At 40.2% G+C, this 25,411-nt stretch overlaps 1 long non-coding RNA gene across 1 annotated transcript; it reads left to right on the top strand.

Annotated features, from left to right (window-relative positions):
• The first annotated feature begins 379 nt into the window (after nucleotides 1-379).
• Nucleotides 380-7,946, top strand: LOC144340334 (uncharacterized). Its single transcript, XR_013416323.1, has 2 exons — nucleotides 380-713; nucleotides 5,921-7,946. It is a non-coding gene; the product is annotated as an uncharacterized LOC144340334 (long non-coding RNA).
• The last annotated feature ends 17,465 nt before the right edge of the window (nucleotides 7,947-25,411 follow it).

Raw genomic sequence — 25,411 nt, 5'->3', positions numbered from 1 at the left:
AGGAGAGGCACTGATGATAGCAAGAGGGAGGTTTGGTGCTTTGAGCAGGTTAAATACATACAAACCAATTGTTCTACTAAGCACCATCTGTCAGAACTGTTCCTGCTTCTGTGAATCACTATGCAAGCAGAGAGAGGATGAAATAGATGGGCTAAAATTGCCTAATTCCCTTTCTGGGTTGACTGTATCTTAGGAAAATCCCCATTTGGCTCTGCTTTCAAGAATGACAAGCTTAGCTCAGCATTTCTGTGCATCTGCTGATGCTCATATTTTGAACTGGGGGATAACCCAATCTATGTCAAAGTAACTATTGATTCTTGGTTTTAACATAGTAATTTAACAATCTCTAAAGTTGTCCAAGGGTAGTCTGCAGGGGCCTTTGAAAACAGTATGCTGAGAATAGATAGGGCTCAAGGACAGTATCTCCAATTGAACTTTTAATGAACTCCCGTAGGCGCCAAGAAGGCGGGCAGATAAGGAAGAGCATAGAAACAAAGAACTGAGTAGAAGGTTACATCTGGGAAAAGAAAGTTTGTTTTGCATTGCATTCTTTCTGCTGACGTGGGGTTTATGGAGTATAAATAAAGCGAGGCAGAGGCTCTGAACGCGGCCGCCATGTTCTCTGTGTGTCTTTGTCTTTTGTGTGTTCTTTCATTCTCCACCACCCCCAGCACGGACCCCAACAAGTGGCGCAGCGAGCAGGGTCAGCACGGGTGAGTAGGGGAGAACAAGAAGGGGAACCCCCTAGGGGCGGGTAAGGCCCAGATATTGTTAAGGGGAACCTTCTTAAGCTTTCATTATGGGGAATTCCATCTCTCTGGCCTCAGAATATTTACGGCTGTTTCAAGGACTATTGCTGTCTATAGGAGTAGAAGTGAAAGAAAAAGACTTTGAAGCGATTGTTTGCCCATGTTGAACAACATTGTTACTGGTTTCAGTATCAGACTAAAGTGCAGCTGAATCGCAGAGAATGGTTACAGGTAGAAAAAGCTCTGCTTAGAGCTCTCCAGTTAGGGGATATTATGCCTCTAAAATTGTGGACCTTGTGTGACTCTATCACTCAGACATTAGAGTTACTTGAGACTGATTCAGGGTGTGGTAATGTAGCCACAGGAGGAAAGGTATCTGAGGATTTGGAAAAAAAATAAATCTGAAATGAAGCCCATTTGTGCCAGGATAACAGAGGATGGGGGGGGTAGCAAAAGGGGGAGAAGAGAAAAAGCCAGCTCTTCCTTCTTCTAAGGGAAATTCTGACATGCAGAGTATTATGGAAATGCTTCAACAAATATTACAGATATATTCTTCTAATTCACCTTTGCGAGCTTTCCCTGTTTCTTTTCCTTCTGCCCTGTTAAAAGAGGATTTTCCAGAGCCTCCAATTCCCCGGCTTCCTTATCTTTGCCTTTGTTTGGCAAAGTTGAAGCCCTGTTCACATCAGACATACTTTAAATTTATACTAAACACCTGTTTAATATGTTAAAACCAGTGTATATGTATATCTTATTGTTTGTTAAAATATTATGAGTATTTCAATAGTCAATAAATAAACACATTAATATTAACTATTAATATTAATATAGTATTAATAACCCCAGCTAGGAAATTGTTATGTTATAGGGGTGCATAGGTTCCACCAATTTACACTCCAAACAGAAGTTGAGTATTCGAGTTGCTTAACACATTAACTACCTCTTGATATTTTCTGTGTTTTAAAATTTTAACCATTGTATTGTGTATGTAATGATTCTCAATTTGGTATTAATATACATATTTCCTAGTGAGTAATGATGTTAGACATATAGGTTTATTGTCATTTCTTTGTTCTGCTACTTTTGGTTGGGTTATTTGCCTTTTCTTATTAATATGTTGAGATTCTTTATATTTGGGGATATGAGTATTATTATATATTATATATACTTTTAATTTAAAAAAAAAAATTTAAGGAGCTGGATCTGTTTCCAATTATTTGTGCTTCTTTTGCTCCTAATGCTCAGTTTTCAAATGGTGGCAATAATGTCCAATTTAATGCCTTACAAATTAAATTTTTAAAAAGAAATGAAAGCTGCCATTTCTAACTATGGATCTCAATCTCCTTTTATCCTTGGTCTTCTTGATGTTTTTTCATCAGAAAATTTGATGATTCCTATAGACTGGAAGACTTTGGGGAAGGCTTTTCTTGATCGTTCTCAGTGGTTACAATTGCACAGCTGGTAAATGAACAAGGCACATGTATAGGCTAAAAAAAATATTATGTGTGATCCCCCGGACTCACTGAGGAACAACTCACAGGCACGGGCCAATATGCTACTCTTAATGCTCAGGCTGGTTTAGATGATGTTGCCTTTACTCAAATCAAGACTTTGTTTTTAAGGGCCTGAAATAAGGTAGAGATAACAGGAAAATGTTCCCTTTCCTCTGTGAAGATTTTACAGGGCACAAATGAACTATATTCAGATTTCGTAGCCCGTCTTCAGGCTGCTGTCTTCAAAATTGTGGGTGCTGGCCTTGCTTCAAAAATTTTGTTACAAACATTGTCTTTTAAAAATGCTTATGCTGACTGTTAAAAATTGTTAAAATCGTTAAAGGCCAATGGGGCCAATTTAGATAAATATATTAAAACTTGTGTTAGTGTTGGAGGGGCTATTTATGATGCTCAATTATTTGCTGGAGCTTTGTCTAAAGCCTTAAAAGGAAATAACAAACAAGGTGTTTGTTTGCAGTGTGGTAAACCTAGACATTTCAAAAAAAAGAATGTCATAAAAATTGAACACTTTTATCCCTCAAGGCAGAAAGCTGCCTTCAGAGGTGTACAAATATTGTGGTAAAGGTCGACATTGGACAAATAAATGTCGTTCCAAAACTGATAAAAGTGGAAATTTACTGTCTCCTCTCCTGGGAAATGGGAGTCGGGGCCCACAGGCTTGGGGCCCCAACAATTACAATACAAGTCTACTACAATATTCAGTGAGCAATGGCCTACAACATTAAGGAATAAATTCAAGTCCTCCTTAAGGATCCCACACCTTACCCCAGTTTCTCAGCTTTATGCGGCAACTAAGCAGAGCGCCGCTGCTGACTTAGCTATTACTCAGCCTTATACTTTGTCTCCTAATAGAGGAGTATATAAATTAGCTATTAGAGTGTGTGACCCTTTGCCAAAAGGACATGTAGGACTTTTGTTAGGTCAAAACAACAGTGCTATACGGAAGTTAATGATGATTCCAGAAATCATTGATCTTGATGTTACTAGTAAAATTCTTATTATGGTACAAGTTTCACAATTTATACGCCTAGAGGCAGGGGAACGTATTCTCAATAGGGAGGATTTGGTAGCACAGAAAAAACTTTTTTGGGAAACTTTAGTTTCTAATCAAAAGCCCTTATGTTCATTGCATATTAATGGAATAGTTTTTAAAGGGTTAATTGATATGGGGGTGAATATGTCTATTATTTGTTTAAATTAGTGGCCTATACAATGGGAAAAAAGACAAGTTTCAGTTATACTCACTGGCTTGGGTGCTGCTTCTGTGATTTATCAAGATGTAGAACCTTTAACCTGTGTCGGTCCTAAAGGTCAACAAGGTCAAGTGTTTTTTTTTATTTTTATATTGTTCCTATCAATATTAATTTTTGGGAACAAGATCTTTCACAACAATTTGCTGCTTTTTTAAACATTCCTCATATTTCCTCAGCTGCCAAAAATAAGATGTTCAAAATGGGCTACAATCCTTTAAACTCATAGCCACCACTCCTATTTAGGTGAAACAGTGGCCATTATTTAAAGAAATACTTAGGACTCTAAAAGAGTAAGTCAAAAAACAAATGGCCGAGAGGAATATAAAGCCACGTATTTCTGCATGGAATTCCCGTCTTTGTCTTGTCTTAAAACTATAAATGTTTACATTAAACCTAGGGAAAGTTTACAGCCTGGTCTTCCTAATCCTGCCCTTATCCCACAAAGTTAAAACCAGAGAAAAGCAGCAAGATGCTTTTGTATCATTACAAACTCAGCTTTCTTTCTACTCACTTAATATTGCCACAGAAAAAATTTAACTGGATTTTCTTATTCAATATTTAGGTTATACCTTGGGGGCACAAAATATTCGACCCCAAAAAATTCAAATTCGACGTGATCATTTAAAAACATTAAATGATTTTCAAAAGCTTCTAGGAGACATTAATTGGATGCGTCCTGTTTTAGGAATACCAACATATCAGTTATAACATCTTTTTTCTATTCTAGAAGGAGACATCACTTGGACAACTCACGCCATTTAACTCCTTTGGCTTTACAGGAACTCCAGCTTGTTGAAGAGCAACTTCAAAAGGCCCTTCCTTTTTTTATTTCATACTTTACCTTCTCCCACAGGAATGATTCATCAAACTAATCGACCACTAAAATGGATCTTTTTGTCCAATAAAATATCTAAACGCTTGGCTACTTATATCGATCGTTTAACTGAACTGATCATCAAAGGACAGCATCACTGTCGACAACTTTGGGGAGGAGATCCTTCCTTAATTATCTCTCAATTCACTCATAGTCAGATCACTTATCTTCTTGCAACTTCTGATTCTTGGCAAGAAGCTTCATCAATCTTGAGTTACAGTTTTATCCTTATCCCTCGGTGCAACAGGGAGAATTGTTTGCTGTTCTGATGATCTTACTTGATTTCCCTACTACTGGTTGTAACATTGTTAGTGATTCTCAATACGCCGTTTATGTTACTTCTTATATTTCTCAGGCCACTTTACCTCTTTGTGCTACTTCTTCTCTTCAGAAATTCTTTTCTTTGTTATCCTTTACTTTGAGCCAACGTCGAGCTCCTTTATTCATCACTCATCTTCGTTCTCATTCTCAACTTTCTGGACCATTAGTTCATGGTAATACTCAGATTGATTTGCTTTTAATAGGCCACCTACATGCTGCAGAACAAAAATATACTCTACATCATACTAATAGTTCTGGCCTTCAACGATGGTTTCATTTAACTTATAAACAAGCTCGTTCTCTTATTCGAGCTTGTCCTTCCTGTGCTCCTTTGAGCATTCCATCCTTCCATCCTGGGGTTAATCCACGAGGTGTCCCTTCTTTTAGATGATTAAAGTATGTTCATCATACCATTGATACCTTTTCCCATTTCTGTTATTACTCATCTCTTAGCTTATTTCGCCATCATGGGCATTCCTCATACTTAAAACTAATAATGCCCCTGCCTATGTCTCTCGTAAATTACAAGTTTTCTTACAGCAATACAATATTCAACATATCACCGGTATCCCGGGCAACAGTCAAGGTCAAGCCATCATTGAGTGCGCAAATTTAACTTTAAAAACTCTTTTCTTTTTTTTTTTTTTTTTGAGACGGAGTCTCCCTCTGTCTCCCGGGCTGGAGTGCAGTGGCCAGCTCTCAGCTCACTGCAAGCTCCGCCTCCCGGGTTCACGCCATTCTCCTGCCTCAGCCTCCCGAGTAGCTGGGACTACAGGCGCCCGCCACCTCGCCTGGCTAGTTTTTGTATTTTTTAGTAGAGACGGGGTTTCACCGTGTTAGCCAGGATGGTCTCGATCTCTTGACCTCGTGATCCGCCCGTCTCGGCCTCCCAAAGTGCTGGGATTACAGGCTTGAGCCACCGCGCCCGGACAACTTTAAAAACTTAACTATTAAAACAAAACAAAAAGGGGGAAATGAGCCCCCCAGAAACCAGATTTTGAAACCAGATTTTGAAGGTTCTTTTTACCTTAATTTTTTTGAATCAATGGAGACAATTGCAAGACTCTGCTGTCGTAACCCATCTTTCCTCACCTCCCTCGGTGATAGTCCGCGCTGACAGTTTAAAGGTTTGGTATCCTAATGAAGAAGGTAAGTATGTTCAAGGGCAAGTTCTAAAACAGGGACGGGGCTATGCTCTTGTCCTTACAGGGAGCGGACCTGAGTGGTTTCCTACAAGATGATTGAAACCCTGTTGAAAAGAAAACTGGATTCAGCATGCATTTCTTCCTTTGTTGGATGTGCCTCGGCGGGGGACTTATTTCTCTTAGTGAGGCTTTGTATGAATATTGGACTTATATTCCCTTTCCACCCTTGTATCAGGGAGTCGCCTGGGGGGAGGCGGAAATTAAGGTTTTCACCAATGACACTACTTGGATGCCGTCCCCCTATATAGACAAGGACAACATAGAACGGGAAACAGGAATTATAATCAGCACACACCAATTTGGAGTGGAAGGACTTCCAATATGTATGGGAAATAGTCCTCATTGTCTCCGAAAATCGCATGAAGCTTGGGCTGTTCGTTATAATCATAGTCATGTGGCTGCTAATACTGTTATTATTGTAACTAGAAGTTTTTAATATAATCATACTGTATATAGTAATGAAACTATTCCTAGTTCTTTACTTTTTTGTCCTATTCTAGAGGTTTCTCCTAATATTGAGGTGCTGGAGTGACAACAATGTCGGGGAACTAAACCCCGGATTTTATTAGAATACAATGGGATGCAAATAACTGATTGAAGTGTGCACGGTGATTTTCAAACAAAATTTAGTCACATACCTTTGAAATGACACTGGGTAAATAAAAGTATTGCTGCTAACAGTAATGAAACCTTGGTATGGCGTGAAGGAGGCCTGAAATACAGAGTTATTTTTGGAAGTTGTTAGTTGCAGGCGATGCCATTAGCACTTTTGTGGGGAATATGCCCCTTAATCTTTCTAACCCGAATAACTCCTTTCATATTCAGTTATATCGGAATACCTCCTGATATATTATTGCTTGTGTCCGTAAGCCCTACCTATTATTAGCAGGAAATTTGACATGGGATAATCTTACGGGGATTGTTAATTGTACAGATACGTGTACATTTTTGTCTTGCCTCAATCATTCCTGGTGGCACAACTTTACTGGGGATATTTATATCCTCAGGGCTCGTAAGGAAATTTGGCTACCTGTTAACCTTACGCGACCATGGGGGGCATCACCTCTTGAGACTTATATTTGGACTTCTCTCCAGCGAAACCTCCATGCCCTTGGACTTATAATTGCCTCGGTGATGAGCCTTGTCGCCATCGTCTCCACTGCAGCCATAGTAGGGCTCGCTCTTCGTCAAAGCATACAAAATGCTGAATTTATGCAGCAATGGCATGAACAATCTCACCGGTTATGGCTTCAACAACAAAACATTGACTCTTAACTTGCTGAAAGATTGGACAACATGGAGCAAGCATTGACATGGCTTGGAGATCAGCTCATGGTACTCAGTACTCGGATGACATTACAATGTGATTGGAACTCCACTCAATTTTGTATAACGCCTGTGCCTTTTAACATCTCTCAAAATTGGACTGTAATCCGAAAATTATTAGTAGGCCATAAAAATATTAGTTTGGACATCCAAGAGCTCACTCAGAACATTTCCGAAGCATTTCGACAACAATTACATGTGTTGTCCGGAACTGTAACCCTTCAGGAGCTGGGTCAGCGCCTTGATGCCTTTAACCCATGGACCCAGATGAAGACATGGATTTCTACAATCTCTGGAAGTATATTGCTTTGGGCACTTGGATTGGGTCTACTTCTTTTGGTGATTCGATGCTCCCTCCGGCGAGTCCAAAAACAAAAGAAAACACAAGAACAAATATGGGCTACCTTTTTAGGATTGAGGCAAAACAAAAAAAAAAGGGGAGAAATGCAGGGGCCTTTGAAAACAGTATGCTGAGAATAGATAGGGCTCAAGGACAGTATCTCCAATTGAACTTTTAATGAACTCCCGTAGGCGCCAAGAAGGCGGGCAGATAAGGAAGAGCATAGAAACAAAGAACTGAGTAGAAGGTTACATCTGGGAAAAGAAAGTTTGTTTTGCATTGTATTCTTTCTGCTGACGTGGGGTTTATGGAGTATAAATAAAGTGAGGCGGAGGCTCTTAGTGCGGCCGCCATGTTCTCTGTGTGTCTGTCTTTTGTGTGTTCTTTCATTCTCCACCACCCCCGGCACGGACCCCAACAGTAGTCAGCTAGTCTAAACTCATCTCTTGTGGTGGCTTAGAGTTTTATCAAAGGAATACTGTAAGATACCCAAGGAATAACTTTCATGACACAAGCCAACTGTAGCCATGGGAATATTTTGAGGCAATTTGTTAGTGAACTTCTGTTTAATCTCCATAAAGCAAAGCTACAGTGAGTCAGAGAAAAGCAGTTTGGGATTTGCGGCAGACAAAGATACACTCAGGTGGCTTTCTAGAGGGAGAAAAAGGAAACATTTGGCTAGTTGCTGGCACATTTTTATTCATTAAGCATATATTTATTTAACTCTTGTCATATAATAGAAACAATGGATAAAGCAGAGAAAAAGCTTTTTTCAAAAAAAGTCCCTGAGGTTATCGCACTTTCATTCTGCGGGAGAAGCAGATAATTACAAAGTGAATAAATATAAATATATTTTCAAACAGCAGAGTACAAAGCATCAAGTTGACCTAACTAAATACTTACTAGTAACTAATTAAGTTTATTGCAAGATTCCTTCAGATTGCTAGGGCCAATAGTTTATTTCAATTACAATTTTATCTAAAAATACATAATTTAAAAACAAATCTTCCTGACACTCAATTACTTTGCAAAGTAAGGTATTCATCTTTTTTTAAAGACTGAGAAAAGAGCCTGTAATCCCAGCACTTTGGGAGGCTAAGGCAGGTGGATCACCTGAGGTCAGGAGTTCGAGACCAGCCTGGCCAACATAGTGAAACCCCCGTCTCTAAAAATTACCTGAACATGGTGGAGGGCACCTGTAATCCCAGCTACTTGGGAGGCTAAGGCAGGAGAATCACTTGAACTCAGGAGGCAGAGGTTGCAGTGAGCCGAGATCACCTCATCAGTGAGGTGAGATGCACTTCAACCTGGGCAACAAGAGTGAAACTCTGCCTCTCAAAAAAAAAAAAAAAAAAAAAAGACTGAGAAACTGTGAATGCCTACATGGAAAGAGAGCTAACAATGTCACTTAATCATATGGCTAAATGCAAACTGGCTAGTATGGATTCTAAGTACCATGACTTTTCAGATAAGAACCAAGATTTTTTATGGTTTTAGGGCCTGACAGTTTGGACACTTTTGTATGCCCAAACAGGTTTTAAACATCTCCCACAATTTCTTAAATTGGCTTATCCACTTGTTCACTTGCTTTAGTGTTTCATCCGTTAGAAGAGAGTGGGAGGTGAGAAGAGGATAATGTTATTATGTGCTGCTCCCTGTAGGCTGTTTGTATATAAAAATGGCATGCTGGAATTGTTAGAATGGTGCTTGTATCTAACTGAGGAAAGCAGTGGTTGACTTTTTTGTTCAGTAAAGTGTAGAAAGAAAGATTCCCAGATGTTAGAGTCCTTCATTATGTATACTGTTGCGTGGAAAACTGTGATGCTGTTCTTGGATCTGACATACCCTTTGAGGAATGAAACATTGATCACTCTGGCTCTATTTGAGCAGGCTAAGGATTTGAATGCGTTTCACTTTTGCTGGACAGTTCTGCGCAAATAAGGTACAACTTTCCCAAAATATTTACGTTGAAAAAGTGACTGGCTGTTTCAGTTGCAGATTTGGATAATTACCATATATTGTAATTACACATGTCACATGTAATAATACAAAGAATACATAAAGTATAAAGTATATATATATGAGAGGGGAGGGAAATGTTAAAGCAAGTGGGCCAAAGGGGTAGAAAATAAACAACTGATGAATTTAGATAAAAAGTATATTAGAATTTCTTGGACAGGCGCGGTGGCTCATACCTGTAACACCAGCACTTTGAGAGGCAGAGGCAGGCGGATAGCTTGAGCTCAGGAGGTTTAGACCAGCTTGGGCAACATGGTGAAACCCCATCTCTAACAAAAATACAAAAATTAGCTTGGTGTGGTGGTGGGTGCCTGTAGTCTCAGCTACTTAGAAGGCTGAGGTGGGACTATGGCTTGAGCTCAGGAGGCGGAGGTTGAGTCAAGATTGTGCCACTGCACACCAGCCTAGGCAACAGAGCCAGACCTTGTCTCAAAAAAAAAAAAAAAAAAAAAAAGAAAAAGAAAAAAAAAGTATATTAAAATTTCTGGACTTAGTCTTGCAAATTTTCTGTTAAGTTTGAGTTATATTAAAATAAAATGTTAAACAATTTCCTGTCTTGGTGGAACTTACCTTTGTGTTTAGGTGGCTGGGTGGGGTGGGATGTGGGGAGAGTTGCAATGTTTTTTTCTGTTTAATTTTAAAACTTTATTTTTTAGAAAAGTTTAAAGTTTACAAAAAAATTTAAAAAACCCACTGAGCAGAAAGTACAGATTCCACATACACCCCTCCTTAACACAGTTTCCCATATTATTAAACATCTTATATTAGTATGATACATTAGCTGCACTGATGAACAAATATTGACACGTTAGTATTATTAATAACTTAAACTCCATGGTTTGCATTATAGTTCACTCTTGTGTTGTATAGTTTTATGGGTTTTGTCAAATGAGTATTATTGTTTACCACCATTACAGTATTGTACAGAATAATTTCACTGCTTTCAAAATCCCTTGTTTGTCACCTATAAATCTCTTCTTATACTTTAACCCCTGACAGCCACTAATCTTTTTACTATTTCTACAGTTTCACCTTTTCCAGAATGTCACATAGTTGGGATCCTACATGTATGGCCTTTCAGACTGATTTCTTTCATTTGGAAATATGCATTTTCCTCCATGTCTTTTTGTGGCATGATGGCGCCTTTCTTTTTTCACCGAATACTATTCCATTGTATGGATGTACCTTGGTTTCTTTATCCATACACATGTTGAAGGATATCTCGGTTGCTTCCATTTTTCTTGGGGGGGGCAATTATGAATAAAGCTACTATATACGTTTATGTACAGATTTAAGTGTGAATGTAAGTTTTCAATTCATTCGGATAAATACCTAGGAGTGCAATTACTGATCATGCGGTAAGTTTGTGTTTAGCTTTGTGAGAAATTGCCAAACTTCCTACTGAAGTAGCTGTGCCATTTTGCATTCCTACCATCAATGGTTGAAAATTCCTGTTGTTCCACATTCTTACTAGCATTTGGGATTGTCAGGTTTTTGGATTTTAGCTATTCCAATAGGTGTGTCACTGCATTTCATTATTGTTTCACTTTGCAATTCCTTGATAACATATGATGTAGAGTGTCTTTTCATGTGCTGATTTACCATTTGTATTTCTTCATTGGTGAGATTATCTGTTCATGTGCTTTGTTCACATTGTTCAGATCTTTTGTCTGCTAGAAGGTTGCAATTTTAAATAGTGTGGCCAGGGAAGGTCTCATAGAGACTTTTGAATAAAGATCTGAAAGAAGTGAGGGAACAAGTTGTTTAGAACTCTAGGGAAAAAACATTCCAGGCAGAGGGAAAACATCTGCAAAGGAACTGAGTCCAGAGTGTGTTTGGTATATTCTAGGGTAACAGGTGGCCAGTGTGGCATGAGGGATTGGCCAGAAGGAAGGTATTAGGAGATAAGGCCTGAGGCACTGGGCTCAAGCTTATGTGGCCTTGTGGACCATTAGGCCTTTGCTTTTATCCTGAGTGAAGTAGGAGACCAGAGGATCTTAAACAGAAATTGACGTGATCAGACTTATGTTTAATAGTATATTCCTGTTGCTTCATTAAAAATGGGCCAGGCCGGGCATGGTGGCTCACACCTGTAATCCCAGCACTTTGGGAGGCTGAGGCGAGTGGATCACCTGAAGTTCGGAGTTCGAGACCCGCCTGGCCAACATGGTGAAACCCTGCCTCTACTAAAAATACAAAATTAGCCAGTTGTGGTGGCACGAGCCTATAATCCCAGCTACTCCAGAGACTGAGGCAGGAGAACGTCTTGAACCCAGGAGGCAGAGGTTGCAGTAAGCTGAGATTGCACCATTGCACTCCAGCCCAGGTGACAAGAGTGAAACTCTGTCTAAAAAAAACAAAAAACAAAAAACAAACAAACAAACAACAACAACAACAAAAAACCAGAAAGAAAAGAAAATAAAATAGACCAAAGGCAGGTGGATACAAAAGCAAAGAGAGTGATTAGGAGACTGTTGCAGTAATTAGGCTATAGGCGATGGTGACTATGCCCAGAGGGGCATTGATGGAAAAGATGAGAAATTATTTAATTCTGCATATATTTGGAAGATGAGGGGATTGAATGATGGGTAGGAGAGAAACAAAGGAATCAAAGATAGTTCCAAATTTGTTCTGTTTAATTTTTTTCCCATAAGCAACAGAAAGAATAATATTGATTATGCTCTAGTATCACAGGTCTATATGAGGCCTTCTTTTTTCTCTTTATTCCTGATGCCCATTCTGATTTTTTCTCTCTCTCTCACAGGCATCACCAGTATGCTTGGAAATTATGTGTTGCTTAGAGTGTTTTAAATTTTCACTGGTACTTTGATACAGATTTGGTTTCGTTTCCTACATTTTCCCACTTGACACTATGTCTTCAAGAGTTAGCTAGATAGCTGAGTGTATGTCTGGTCCATTAATTCTGACTACTACCCAGTTTTCAACTGAATACATATATCACATATGATGGAGTTCTGTTCCTGCCTATCATGTCCCAGGTTTTTCCAAGCTCCTGCTGCTACAAACAATGCTGAGACGCACATTCTCATATCTGTTCCCATTAATACCTGTGTGCAAGTTTCCTTGGAGTGAGATTTCTGGAACATATTAAGTTGCATAAATACTGGCAAGTCACTTTCCAGTATGGCTTCCTCAGTTTACAGTCCAAGGTTACCCCATCTTCCCAATTCTTACGAATTCTTGATATTACTAACCCTTTACATTTCTGTGAAGTGGTATCTTATTGTTATTTTAACTTGAATTTTTTTCTCACTAGAGAGTTTGAGGATCTTTTTATAGATTCACTAGACATTCAGATTCCTTCTTCTGTGATTTGCCTATTTTATCCTTCGTCTAGTGTATTAGGCTGTTCTTGCATTGCGGTAAATAAATACCTGAGACTGGGTAATTTATAAAGAAAAGAAGTTTAATTGGCTAATGGTTCTGCAGGCTCTACAGGAAGCATAACAAAGGCATCCATTTCTGGGGAGGCCTCAGGAAGCTTTAGGTTATGGTGGAAGGTGAAAAGGGAGCAGGCATCTCACATGATGGGATCAGGAGCAAGAGAGAGAGGGAGGTGCCACACATTTTTAAATGACCAGATCTTGTGAGAACTCAGTCACTATCGTGGGGACGGCACCAACAGGATGGTGCTAAATCATTCATGAGAAATCTGACCCCATGATCCCATCACTTCCTGCCAAGTCCCACCTCCAACACTGGGGATTACGTTTCATGGGCATGGATGTACATCCAAACTCCATCATCTAGTTTTCTACTGGACTTCATGTCTTTTGCTTCTTGATCTACAGAATTTCTGTGTATATTCTACATAACAGTTCCTGAGTTGTATAGGTGGCAAATATACTCTTCTAGGCTATCATTTGTCCCCTAACTTTATTTATGATAGTCTTCTTTGAAAAGAAACTGTGGTGTTTTTGTAAAATCCACAAATTTCTCCCTTTATGGTAAGATTTTCAGGCCTTTCTTACTAACAACTCCATTTCAAAGTCACAAAGATATTCTTCTATACTTTCCTTATCTTCATTGATTTCCATTTCAGATGAAAGGAATCCATTACAGTTAATATTTGTATATGGTATGAGGCAGGAATACAACTGGGTTTTTCTCCATGTACCAGCTCTCCCAATGTCATTCACTAAAAACAAAACAAAACAAAAATCTACCCTTGTTTCTTCATTGATTAAAGATGCCATTTCTATGATATATGAAGTTTCAGTATGCACATGGGTTTGTTTTGGGACTCCCTATTTTGTTCTACTGATCTATTTGTTCTTTATTTGTTTTTTTTTTTTTGAGATGGAGTTTTGCTCCTGTCACCCAGGCTGGAGTGCAGGCTGGAGTTGTCCAGGCTGGAGTCACTACATGTGGCTAATTTTTGTATTTTTAGTAGAGACGGGGTTTCACTATGTTGGCCAGGCTGGTCTCGAACTCCTGACCTCAGGTGATCCACCCACCTCGGCCTCACATAATGCCGGGATTACAGACATGAGCCACGGCGCCCAGCCTATCTGTTCTTGTGCCAGTATTAAATTATTTTTATTTCTGTGAATGTGATTTGTCTTAATATTTGGTAGAAAAAAGTCTTCTATCTTTGCTCTTCTTTTTCAAAATTAGTTTAGCTATTTGTGTCTTAGCTATTCTTCGTTTATTTCAGAATCAATTTGTCACATTCCCCTCAAAATCCAGCTGGAGTCCTAGAGAATGGGCTGTCCAGTTTCCAAGTGGGAACGTTCATAGTGCCATTGATGAGAGATTAAATATGGGTGATGTTGAGAAAGGCAGAAGACTTTTGTTCAGAAGTGTGCTCAGTGCCACACGGGTCCAATCTTCATGGTCTCTTTGGAAAACAGATGAGTTCACTGGATTCTCTCTCACAGACATTAGTAAGAAAAAAGGCATCACCTGGGGAGAAGAGACACTGATGAACTATTCGGAGATTCCCTAGAAATCTATCTCTGGAACAAAAATGATGTTCACAGGCATTAAGAAGGAAACAGAAAGGACAGACTTGATAGCTTATCTCAAAAAGCTCCTAATAAGTAATAATTGGCCACTGCCTTATTACAAAGCAGAAATGTCTCATAACTTTTTTTTTCTTTTAAGAGATAGGGTCTTGCTCTGTTGCCTAGGCTAGAGTGCAATGGCACAACCATGGCTCACTGCAGCCTCAAATTCCTGGGCTCAAGCAATCTTCGCACCTCAAGCCTCCTGAGTAGTTGGGACTACAGGCGTATGCCAACACACCTGGCTAATTTTTAATTTTTAATTTTTTGTAGAGACAAGGGCTTGCTAAGTTGTGCAGGCTGGTCTTGAACTCCTGGACTCAAGCAATCCTCTCACTTTGGCCTCCCAAAGTGCTGAGATTATAGGTATGAGCCACTGTGACCAGCCTCATGACTTTTTAAATGTGTGTCATAATTTAATTGATCTCATACACCAGAATTCAGATCATTAATGACTGACAGAATATTTTTGTTGGACAGTCCTGATTTAACTAAGTCTGGCTTATGGTTAAATGAATACAATTGTTTCTTGAATTTTGATAGTAATTCCAATTCAGTAAATGCTCTCACTGTTTCCTCTTCTAAAGATAAGTTTGGACTTGATTAGTAATGTTAAACTTTTCACAAAGATGGAGAATGCCATCACAAAGTCAATTAGAAATTGGTTTTATGTTTTGATTTATATAGTTATATAAATGAATATATGAATACATTTAAATACTGGGGAAATCCCTTCACTGTCTCAGAATCAAGCAAGAATTACTTGTGTTTTAATTTGTGTTCATTAGCCTGTTAAGGGCAAGGGCTGAAGATAAGGTAGCAATGTGTGCTTTATATTTTTGGTCTTAATTATATCAATCTAATTAGAATTCCTGGTATCCAAAATGCTATTTTTATTTTCTTTCTTTCTTTTTCTTTTTTATTTTTTTGAGACAGGGTCTCGCTTTGTCTCCCAGACAGGAGTGCAGTGGTATGATAAACAGCTCACTGCAGGATCAACCTCCCAGGCTCAAGCCATCCTCCCACCTCAGCCCCCTGAGTTGCTGGGACTAGAGGCAGGCACCACCATGCCAGGTTGGTTTTTGAAGAATTTTATGTAGAGACTGAGTCTCACTTTGTGGCCCAGGCTTGTTTGAAACTCCTAGGCTCAAGCAATCCTACTACCTTGGGCTCCCAAAGGGCTGAAATTATAGGAGTGAGCCCTACCTAAAATTCTACTTTTCAATTATTGAAAGGCATTTTAGTGTAGTTTATGTGTAACACCAAATAAAGAATATTAATCACTTATAAGAAGTTCAGGCCAGGTATGGTGGTTCGCGCCTGTAATCCCAGCACTTTGGGAGGCCAATCACAAGGTCAGGAGATCAAGACCATCCTGGCTAACACGGTGAAACCCCATCTCTACTAAAAAGTACAAAAAAACTAGCCAGGTGAGGTGGCGGGTCCCTGTAGTCCCAGCTACTCGGGAGGCTGAGGCAGGGGAATTGCTTGAACCAAGGAGGCAGAGGTTACAGTGAGCCAAGATCATGCCACTGCACTCTAGCCTGGTGACAGAGCAAGACACTGTCTCAAAAAAAAAAAGAAGTTCAGGTGGAATTTTGACTGAAAATGTGTTAAACATTGTTATTTTTAGAAGAGCCTACAGATTTCTACTGTAAAGCTATTTTATTTTTCCTTTTCTTTTTAAATTATTATTTTTAAACAGAGATGGGGTCTTGCTATGTTGACCAGGCTTGTCTGGAACTCCTGGCCTCAAGCAATCCTCCCATCTCAGCCTCCCAAAGTGCTGGAATTACAGGTGTGAGCCACTGCGTCCACCCTGTTAAACTATTTTATACATATAGTATAGCTACATTTTTTCAACTTCTTTTGTCTTTAAGAGTTTTTTTTTTTTTAAATTTAAATTTTTATTTTTGAGACAGGGTCTCACTCTGTCACTCAGGCTGGAGTGCAGTGGCGAGATCTCGGCTCACTCAACCTCTGCCTCCCGGGTTCAAGTGATTCTCCTGCTTCTCCCATGTAGCTGGGATTACAGGCATGCACCACCACACCCAGCTACTTTTTGTATTTTTAGTAGAGACGGGGTTTCATCATGTTGGACAGGCCGGTCTCAAACTCTTGGCCTCAAGTAATTCGCCAGCCTCGGCCTTCCAAAGTGCTGGGACTTACAGGCATGAGCCACCGTGCCCAGCCTTTTGTTTTTAATAGGGTTTTAAGGGTATTTTTAGGGCTCTTCACTGTGAAAATTATTAGAGTTATATTTAAAGATACATTTATGGCTGAGCGCAGTGGCTCACGCCTGTAATCCCAGCACTTTGGGAGGGCGCGGTGGGTGGATCACGAGGTCAGGAGATCAAGACCATCCTGGCTAACACGGTGAAACCCCGTTTCTAGTAAAAACACAAAAAATTAGCCAGGTGTGGTGGCAGGCGCCTGTAGTCCAGCTACTCAGGGGGCTGAGGCAGGAGAATCACTTGAACCCGGGAGGCAGAGATTGCAGCACTCCAGGGTGGGTGACAGAACAAGACTCTGTCTCAGAAAAAAAATAGTAATAATAATAATAAAGATACATTTACAAAGGTGTAATGAATATTTGGAAATTGTCTACATGTCTACTAATAGAGGAATGGTTAAATAAATAGAAAACAAACTGATGTATGCATTTGCGGAAAATGCATTTAAATCATACTTTCAAAGAATATTTATGACATGAGAAAATATTGTTATACTGTTATATCATTACTTGATGAGATTACAGGGATTTGAACAGTCTTTATTATAATTTGTAGGATATGTCCCAAGTTTTCTGAAATAAACATGATTTATTTTTACAATTTTTTTTGTAAACCTGCCTGCCGGGTTCAAGCGATTCTCCTGCCCAAGCCTCTTGAGTAGCTGGGATTACAGGCAAGCGCCACCACGCCCGGCTAATTTTTGTATTTTTAGTAGAGACAGGGTTTCACCATGTTGGCCAGGCTGGTCTCAAACCCCTGACCTCATGATCTGCCTGCCTTGGCCTTCCAAAGTGCTGGAACTACAGGTGTGAGTCACCGTGCCTGGCCATAATTATTTTCCTTTAAAGAAGTTGTTGGAAGCAAATTAAGTTTTGTATTTGTCATCTGAATGTATTACAGGAATATTGGGAAAATGATTTCTGACTCATCTGATGAGCTCATCAAGCAATAAACAATAACTCACATGTAAATTTTCTAGTTTGACTTCCTGCCTCCTCCATCTGCTGGGACTTCTTACAGTTTGTTAGACCACCTGACTCAACTAAGTATAAGTAAACGAAATTTCACACATTCATTTTTTTCATGTTACAAATATTTAATAATCTGCTGCTATGTTCCAAGTACGCCACTAAATCCATTAAAGATAAAGGAATCACTTAAATTGTCTCAGTCCTAACAGGGCTTAGTTCAGTTGGTCCTCTGTTTCTATGAATTCCAGATCTGTGGATTTAACCAACCATGAGACAAAAATATTAAAAAAAAAAAAAAAAAAAAAAAGAAAAGAAAAAAGAGAAAAAAAATGGTTGTGTCTGTACTGAGCTTGTATAGACTTTTTTCTTGCCTCTATTTCCTAGACAATGAGGTGTTACAACTATTGACATACCATTTACATTGCACTGGGTACTATAAGTAACCATAAGATGATTTAAAGTATACAGAAGGATATGCAAATACTATACCACTTTATTTTATTTTATTTTATTTTATTTTGAGATGGAGTTTTGCTCTTGTTGCCCAGGCTGGAGTGCAAAGGCGTGATCTCGGCTGATTGCAACCTCCACCTCCTGGGTTCAAGCAATTCTCCTGTCTCAGCCTCCCGAGTAGCTGGGATTACAGGTGCATGCCACCACGCCCGGCTAATTTTTGTATTTTTAGTAGAGATGGGGGTTTCATCATATTGGTCAGGCTGGTCTCAAACTCCTGACCTCGGGTGATCCACTTGCCTCAGCCTCCCACAGTGCTGGGATTACAGGCGTGAGCTACCGTGGCTGGCCTACTATACCATTTTATATGAAGGACTTGAACACTGATATGGTTTGGCTCTGCGTCCCCACCAAAATCTCATCTTGAATTGTATTCCCATAATTCCCATGTGTTGTGGGAGGCACCTGGTGGGAGATAATTTGAATCATGGGGACAGTTTCCCCCATACCGTTCTCATGGTAGTGAATAAGTCTCATGAGATCTAACGGTTTTATCATGGTTTTTGCATCTTCCTCATTCCATACTGTTCTCATGGTAGTGAATAAGTCTCACGAGATCTGATGGTTTTATCACGGTTTTTGTATCTTCCTTATTTTTCTCTTGCTGCTACCATGTAAGAAGTGCCTTTCGCCTCCCACCATGGTTCTGAGGCCTCCCTAGCCATGTGGAACTGTAAGTTCAATTAAACCTCTTTTTCTACCCAGTCTTGGGTTTGTCTTTATCAGTGGCATGAAAACGGACTAATACAAACATCAATGGATTTTGGTATGGATGTTCAAGTCCCTCATATAAAATGAGGTCCAGAAACCAATCCCCCGTGGATACCAAGGGATAACTCTGTGACACATAAAGATTCAGGATTTGGCTGTCAAGTTCAACCATGCCAACTCTCAATATTTCTGTGCTCCAACTACCCCAGATTATTCCCCCTACTTTTCTCATGCTGTGTCCTCACTTGGAATTCCTTTGTCTTTTTATCCACCCATAAAAATGCTACTTATTAGCTAAGTACGGTGGTGTACACCTGTCGTCCCAGATACTCAGTAGGCTAAGGCAGAAAAATCTCTTGAGCTCAGCAATTCAAGGCCAACCTGGGCAACACAGTGAGACCCCCAGCTCTGAAAAAAAAAAAGCAATATATTTCTTACAGTTTTGTGAGAACTTCTCTGATTCTCCTATTTCCTCTAACATTCCATGAGCACTTCAAATGTAGCTCTAACTTGGCACATTCTTCACGCTGCTTTGTTTTTGTCAGTCATTTTTTTTTCCAAAAGCAAAGATGATGGCATGACCGCTGTCTGCATTAAATACTGCAATTACGATCTTAGTGAACAGGAAAAATGGAAATTCAAGCACCTATATTTTCAAACAACACACTCCACACAATACTTTTTTTTTTTTGGAGACAGAGTATCGCTCTGTCACCAGGCTGGAGTGCAGTGGTGTGGTCTTGGCTCACTGCAACCTCCGCCTCCTGGGTTCAAGTGATTCTCCTGCCTCAGTCTCCCAAGTAGCTGGGATTACAGGCATGTGCCACCACGCCCAGCTAATTTTTGTATTTTCAGTAGAGATGGGGTTTCACCATGTTGTTCAGGCTGGTCTTGAACTTCTGACCTTGCGATCCGCCTGCCTCAGCCTCCCAAAGTGCTGGGATTACAGGTGTGAACCACTGCGCCCGGCCCACACAATACTTTTACCATTGCTATATTGGTCAGTAGATGGAAAAACTGAACACTGGGGAAAATTGTCCTGGCAATCTTGGGCAAGTACAGGACCCCGCTGGCGATAGGCCACTGCACCTGTTTAAAAGTTTCTATCAAAGAGACTTCATGGTTTCATTGAGGCTGAGGGGTGATTTACAGAGACTTTAGGAAATTAACAGACCACAATCATTTAGAAACCAAACGAGGGAAACCAGCAGAAGACGAGCAAACAGGACCCAACAGTGTCCCTGAGGGCTCTGTCCACTTGGATAAATTGTATCTTATTCTTATTTCCATGGGTTACCTTTCAATCACCAAGCTTTGCTCTACAGGACTGTGTTCCCCTGAGGAGGCGCCTCTTTCTACTTTGCACAGAGAGGCTGAATAGGTTCCAGCTGCCCCTGTAAGCGAAACAGGTTTCATTCCTTTTCCCAGACTCACCCATCAGCTCACTCTTCTTCCATGATGAGGAGTGGGCAAGGGGATTATGGGGAGGCAGACGGTATTCCTTCTATATTTCTCCTCCCTGGGCTGTGCAGTTAAAATCCTTTCCACCTTTCTTTACTACATGAAGAATTTCCTATGTGGAATTCCCACCTGTAATCATCTTATGTAGTTCTGACAACCACTTGGTGGTATTCTTACTCTCATTTTATAAACATGTGGTAAATTATGCTGAGAAAATGGAGCCAGCAAGAATCGACTAACCATTTTGAAATTTTGGATGAAATGAGAAAAAGTTTGAGGTGCAAAGTCAAGACCTGTTTTTGAAGGAGAGACTTGAACTTGTTTAGAGGACAGTAGTTCTCAAACTTGAGTATGCATCAGAATCACCTGGAGAGCTTGTTAGGTCTTAGTCTGCTTGGCTGCAGGCCCAGAGTTTCTGATTCCCTAGATCCGGGGTGGGACAGGAAAATTTGCCTTTCTAACACATTCCCACATGATGCTGATGCTGTTGAGACCTCACTCTGAGAATCTGTTATAGGCCAGGTTAAGGGAGGCAAAATATGGCTCACTGAATGTTTTTGTATCACTCCTGAAGTAAGAATGGATTTTACATCTTTAAAAACAGTATTTTGTTCATGTGAAATATGAAATTCAAGTTTCATTGTCCATAACGTTTTATTGGAACACAGCCACACATTTATCATATGTTGTCGATTGTTTTCACGTTATAACAGCAGAGTTGAACAGTTGTGACAGATAGTAAGGCCTACTAATACAGTGTGGATATTTGTCCCTTCCAAATCTCATGTTGAAATATAATCCCTGTGTTGGAGGTGGGGCCTGGTAGGAGGTAACTGGATAATGGAGGATCCTTCATGAATGGTTTAGCACCATCCTTTTGGTGATAAGTTAGCTCTTACTCACACTTGAAATGTGGTTGTTTAGGCTGAGCGTGGTAGCTCACGCCTGTAATCCCAGCACTTTGGGAGGCCGAGGTGGGTGGATCACCTGAGGTCAGGAGTTCGATACCAGCCTGGTCACATGGCGAAACCTTGTCTCTACAAAAAATACAAAAATTAGCCGGGCACGGTGATGCATGCCTGTAATCCCAGCTACTTGGGAGGCTGAGGCAGGAGAGTTGCTTAAACCTGGGGGGTAGAGGTTACAGTGAACCGAGATTGTGCCAATGCATTCCAGCCTGGATGACAGAGCAGGACTCCATCTCATCTCAAAAAAAAAAAAAGAGAAATGTGGTTGTTTAAAAGAGTGTGACAGGCTGGGCACAATGGCTCATGCCTGTAATCCTAGTACTGTGGGAGGCTGAGGTGGAAGGATTGCTTGAGCCCAAAAGTTTGAGACTAACCTGGGGCAATGTGGTGAGACCCCATCTCTACAAAAAAAAAGATCAAAAACATTTGCTGGATGTGGTGGCTTAAGCCTGTAGTTCCAGCTACTCAGAGAGGTAGAAGGATGGCTTGAGCACAGGAGGTTGAGGCTGCAGTGAGCCCCGATGGCACCGCTGTATTCCAGCCTGGGTGACAGAGAGAGACTGCGTCTCCAAATAAATAAATAAAAAAGTGTGACACCTCACCTCCCCTTCACTCTCCTGCTCCCACTCTCGCCATGAGACATGCCTGCTCCAGCTTTGCCTGCCATCATAAGTAAGATCTCCCTGAGGCTTTACCAGAAGCACAATGCTTGTTGTACAGCCTGCAGAACTGTGAGCCAATTGAAGCTCTTTCATTTTTAAGTTACCCAGCCTCAGGAATTTCTTTATAGTGACAAAACAATTTCTTTATAGTGGCAAAAATTTCTTTATTGCAAAATCAACCTGACACACCTACAAAGACTAAAATATTAACTATGTGGTACTTCACAGAAAAAGTTTGACATCCGCCTGGGCTAAGGTAATGCAGGAGAGAGATAGCTAAGTGAAGGGGCGGCATTCTTTGTGGGGCAACAGGGAATGCAGTTAAGAAAGAGGAATGTCTTATTCTCTAAAATTGGAGAGAAGTTGGTGAGAATTAGGGAGAATCTAGGTAAAATTACAGGTATGTGGCTTGGTTGAAATTTGATGAAGGTCACTTGATAGAAGTGAAGAAGGGTGGGGAGTTGATAAAATTGGCTAAGGTTTAGATTAATCTTTAAAGTGGAATAGGAGAAATTGCTAAAAGACCTCATTGAGGTTGAGGGTTGTTAATTTTTAGTGGTACATTTGCATAATGAGTATCATTTTATTCAATTGTGCTTATTGTCCCAGTGTAAGAGTAGAGAAGGCAGTTGTGGAATTGACCCAGAATTTAAAGATAGGTATGCCATGGAATCAAGGCTGTTCATGAAAAATTGTGCATGTGATCCACCACATAAGAGTATCCTGGGTTCAGAAGGAAAAGAGGTTGGGAGAAGATTGGGAGAAATGAAAGAATAAGAAGTAGAAGAACTGTCTTGTGAGAGTCAAAAGGACTGTCTAGTGGGTGCTTGAAAGATGAGAGTCCTAATAGGAGGATGAGTTATTATAGTTTGGAATATAATTAATGGGTTAATAAAGTAATTCCAGATGATGTCAAGGTTCAGAAATGATCACAAGAATGAGTAGCTGAATGAAGGAGAAACAGTAATTATTGAAGTTGCAGGCATCAAGAAACTAGGAAACTAGAGTGTTAGAAGGCTTATCCACTGGACATTGAAAACTACCAAGTATTCCAAGAATGTTAGCATGTAAAATAAACAGATGTCAGAGAAAGAATAACTCTCAAAAGGGCAGTGACACTTTAAGGAGAGTGAAGACCTGAAAGTGCTATTAGGAGTGAGGAAAATCCTAACCTCACTTACCCACCTTTGGGTATATAGGGTGGGGAAAAGGCCGACCACATTAACAAGGCTGTAGGGGAAATGTTCTTGAGCCAAAGCTGAGTGTTAATCATGACTAGGAATTGAGGTAGTATTCTATGAATTTGGGATGCTAAGAGGGTACAGGTATGGGAGGGAAGGAATAATAAAGCAATATGGGAAGGAGGGTATCGGGAAAAATATGTTTTTGTTCCTGGTCATTTATGCCAACTCTGTGATAGCTAGTGTGATTGAACAATTATAATGGCCCTATGTGGGATGGCCCTAAGTCTCAAGGTGGAGTCAGATGGTGAGGTCTGGATGCTGAGGCTGGTGCATTAAAGGACTTAGATTGCGAGTTGTGGACCTTATCTCTTAGGAGTTTTAGGCTGATGCAGGCTGAAGCCTGGTAAGTGAGGATTTCATAGTGAAGAATTTCCTTAATTACTCACTTGACAAATGATTATTAAATAACTAGTTATATTTCAGGCAATGTAAGATACTTAATGAACACAGAAATGAATTAAAGACAGGATTGCTGTCTTTGTGTATGTAAAAAGTTTAGTGTAAGAGTATGATAAACGAACACAATGTAATATTAACTTTTTTTGTTTTTTTTTTCTGTTAAAATTTACTTATTTATTCATTTATTTATTAATTTTTGAGACAGGGTCTCCCTTTGTCACCAAGGCTGGAGTGCAGTGGCACGATCTCAGCTCACTGCAGCCTTGACCTCCCAGGCTCAAACCACCCTCTTGCCTCAGCCTCTAGAATAGCTGAGACCACAGGGGTGCACCACCACACCCAGCTAATTTTTGTATTTTTTGTAGAGACGGGATGGGGTTTGGCCATGCGATCTGCCTGCCTCGGTCTCCAAGAGTGTTGAGATTACAGGTGTGAGCCACTGTTCCTGGCAAAATTTACTTTTTAATATAATGTTATATTATTTGCCTGCACTGTGAAAAACAGCAGACAGAGCAATGTAGAATTAAAAGTATAGTGGAGGGACACGTGTGGGTTAATGGCAGAAGTACACACTCCATTTGAGATAAAGGAAAGCTTCCTGATTGAGGTCTTCACTGAAACTCAAGAGATGATTTGGATGTAGGCCAAGCTGGGTAGAGTAGAGGTGCTGAGAGTTCAGGAGGAGGAAATGGGAGATTGTAAGCAAAATGAAAGTGCAAATGTCTAGAGTTTTAAAGGAATAAGCATGTTTACAAATTGTTAAGAATGTTGGGGTGGAATGGTTTATGGCTGGAAGAGTTCAGAAATGAGACAGGTGCTCTGAAAGCCAAGTTCGGTCTTTTTTCATGATGGTGTTGGTGAGTCACTGAGAATTTTTAAGCCAGGAAATGACATGATGAAATTACTTTTTTTTTTTCTTTCTTTTTTTTTTCTGAGGCAGAGTCTTTCTGTATCACCCAGACTGGAGTGCAGTGGCGTAATCTCGGCTCACTGTAACCTCCACCTCCTAGGTTCAAGCAATTCTTGTTCTTCAGCCTCCAGAGTAACTGGGAATACAGGTGCATGCCACCATGCTTGGCCAATTTTTATATTTTCGCTAGAGATGGAGTTTCACCTGTTGACCAGGCTGGTCTCGAACTCCCCGCCTCAAGTGATCCACGCACCTCGGCCTTCTAAAGTTCTGGGATTATGGGTGTGAGCCACTGTGCCTGGCCCAAAGTTACCATTTAAGAAAGTTTATTTTGGCTGGGCATGGTGGCCCATGCCTATAATTCCAGTGCTTTCAGAGGCTGAGGCAGGCAGATCACTTGAGGCCAGGAGTTTGAGACCAACCTGGGCAACATGGTGAAACCTTGTCTCTACTAAAAATACAAAAATCAGTCAGGCGTGGTGCCACATGCCTATAATCCTAGCTACTCAGAAGGCTGAGGCATGAGAGTCACTTGAGCCTGGGAGGTCTAGGCTGCAGTGAGCTGAGATCTTGCTACCGCACTACAGTCTGGGTGACAGAGCAAGACTCTGTCTCAATAAAGAAAAGAAAGAAAGAAAGTTCATTTTGGTGGCAGTATGGAGAATGAACTGAAACAAACACTCCCCTCCCTAATTACTCCCAATACAATA

The sequence above is a fragment of the Macaca mulatta genome, chromosome 1 (assembly GCF_049350105.2).
Source record: "Macaca mulatta isolate MMU2019108-1 chromosome 1, T2T-MMU8v2.0, whole genome shotgun sequence".
Taxonomy (NCBI): Eukaryota; Metazoa; Chordata; class Mammalia; order Primates; family Cercopithecidae; genus Macaca; species Macaca mulatta.
This window is presented reverse-complemented; position numbering and strand designations above follow the sequence as displayed.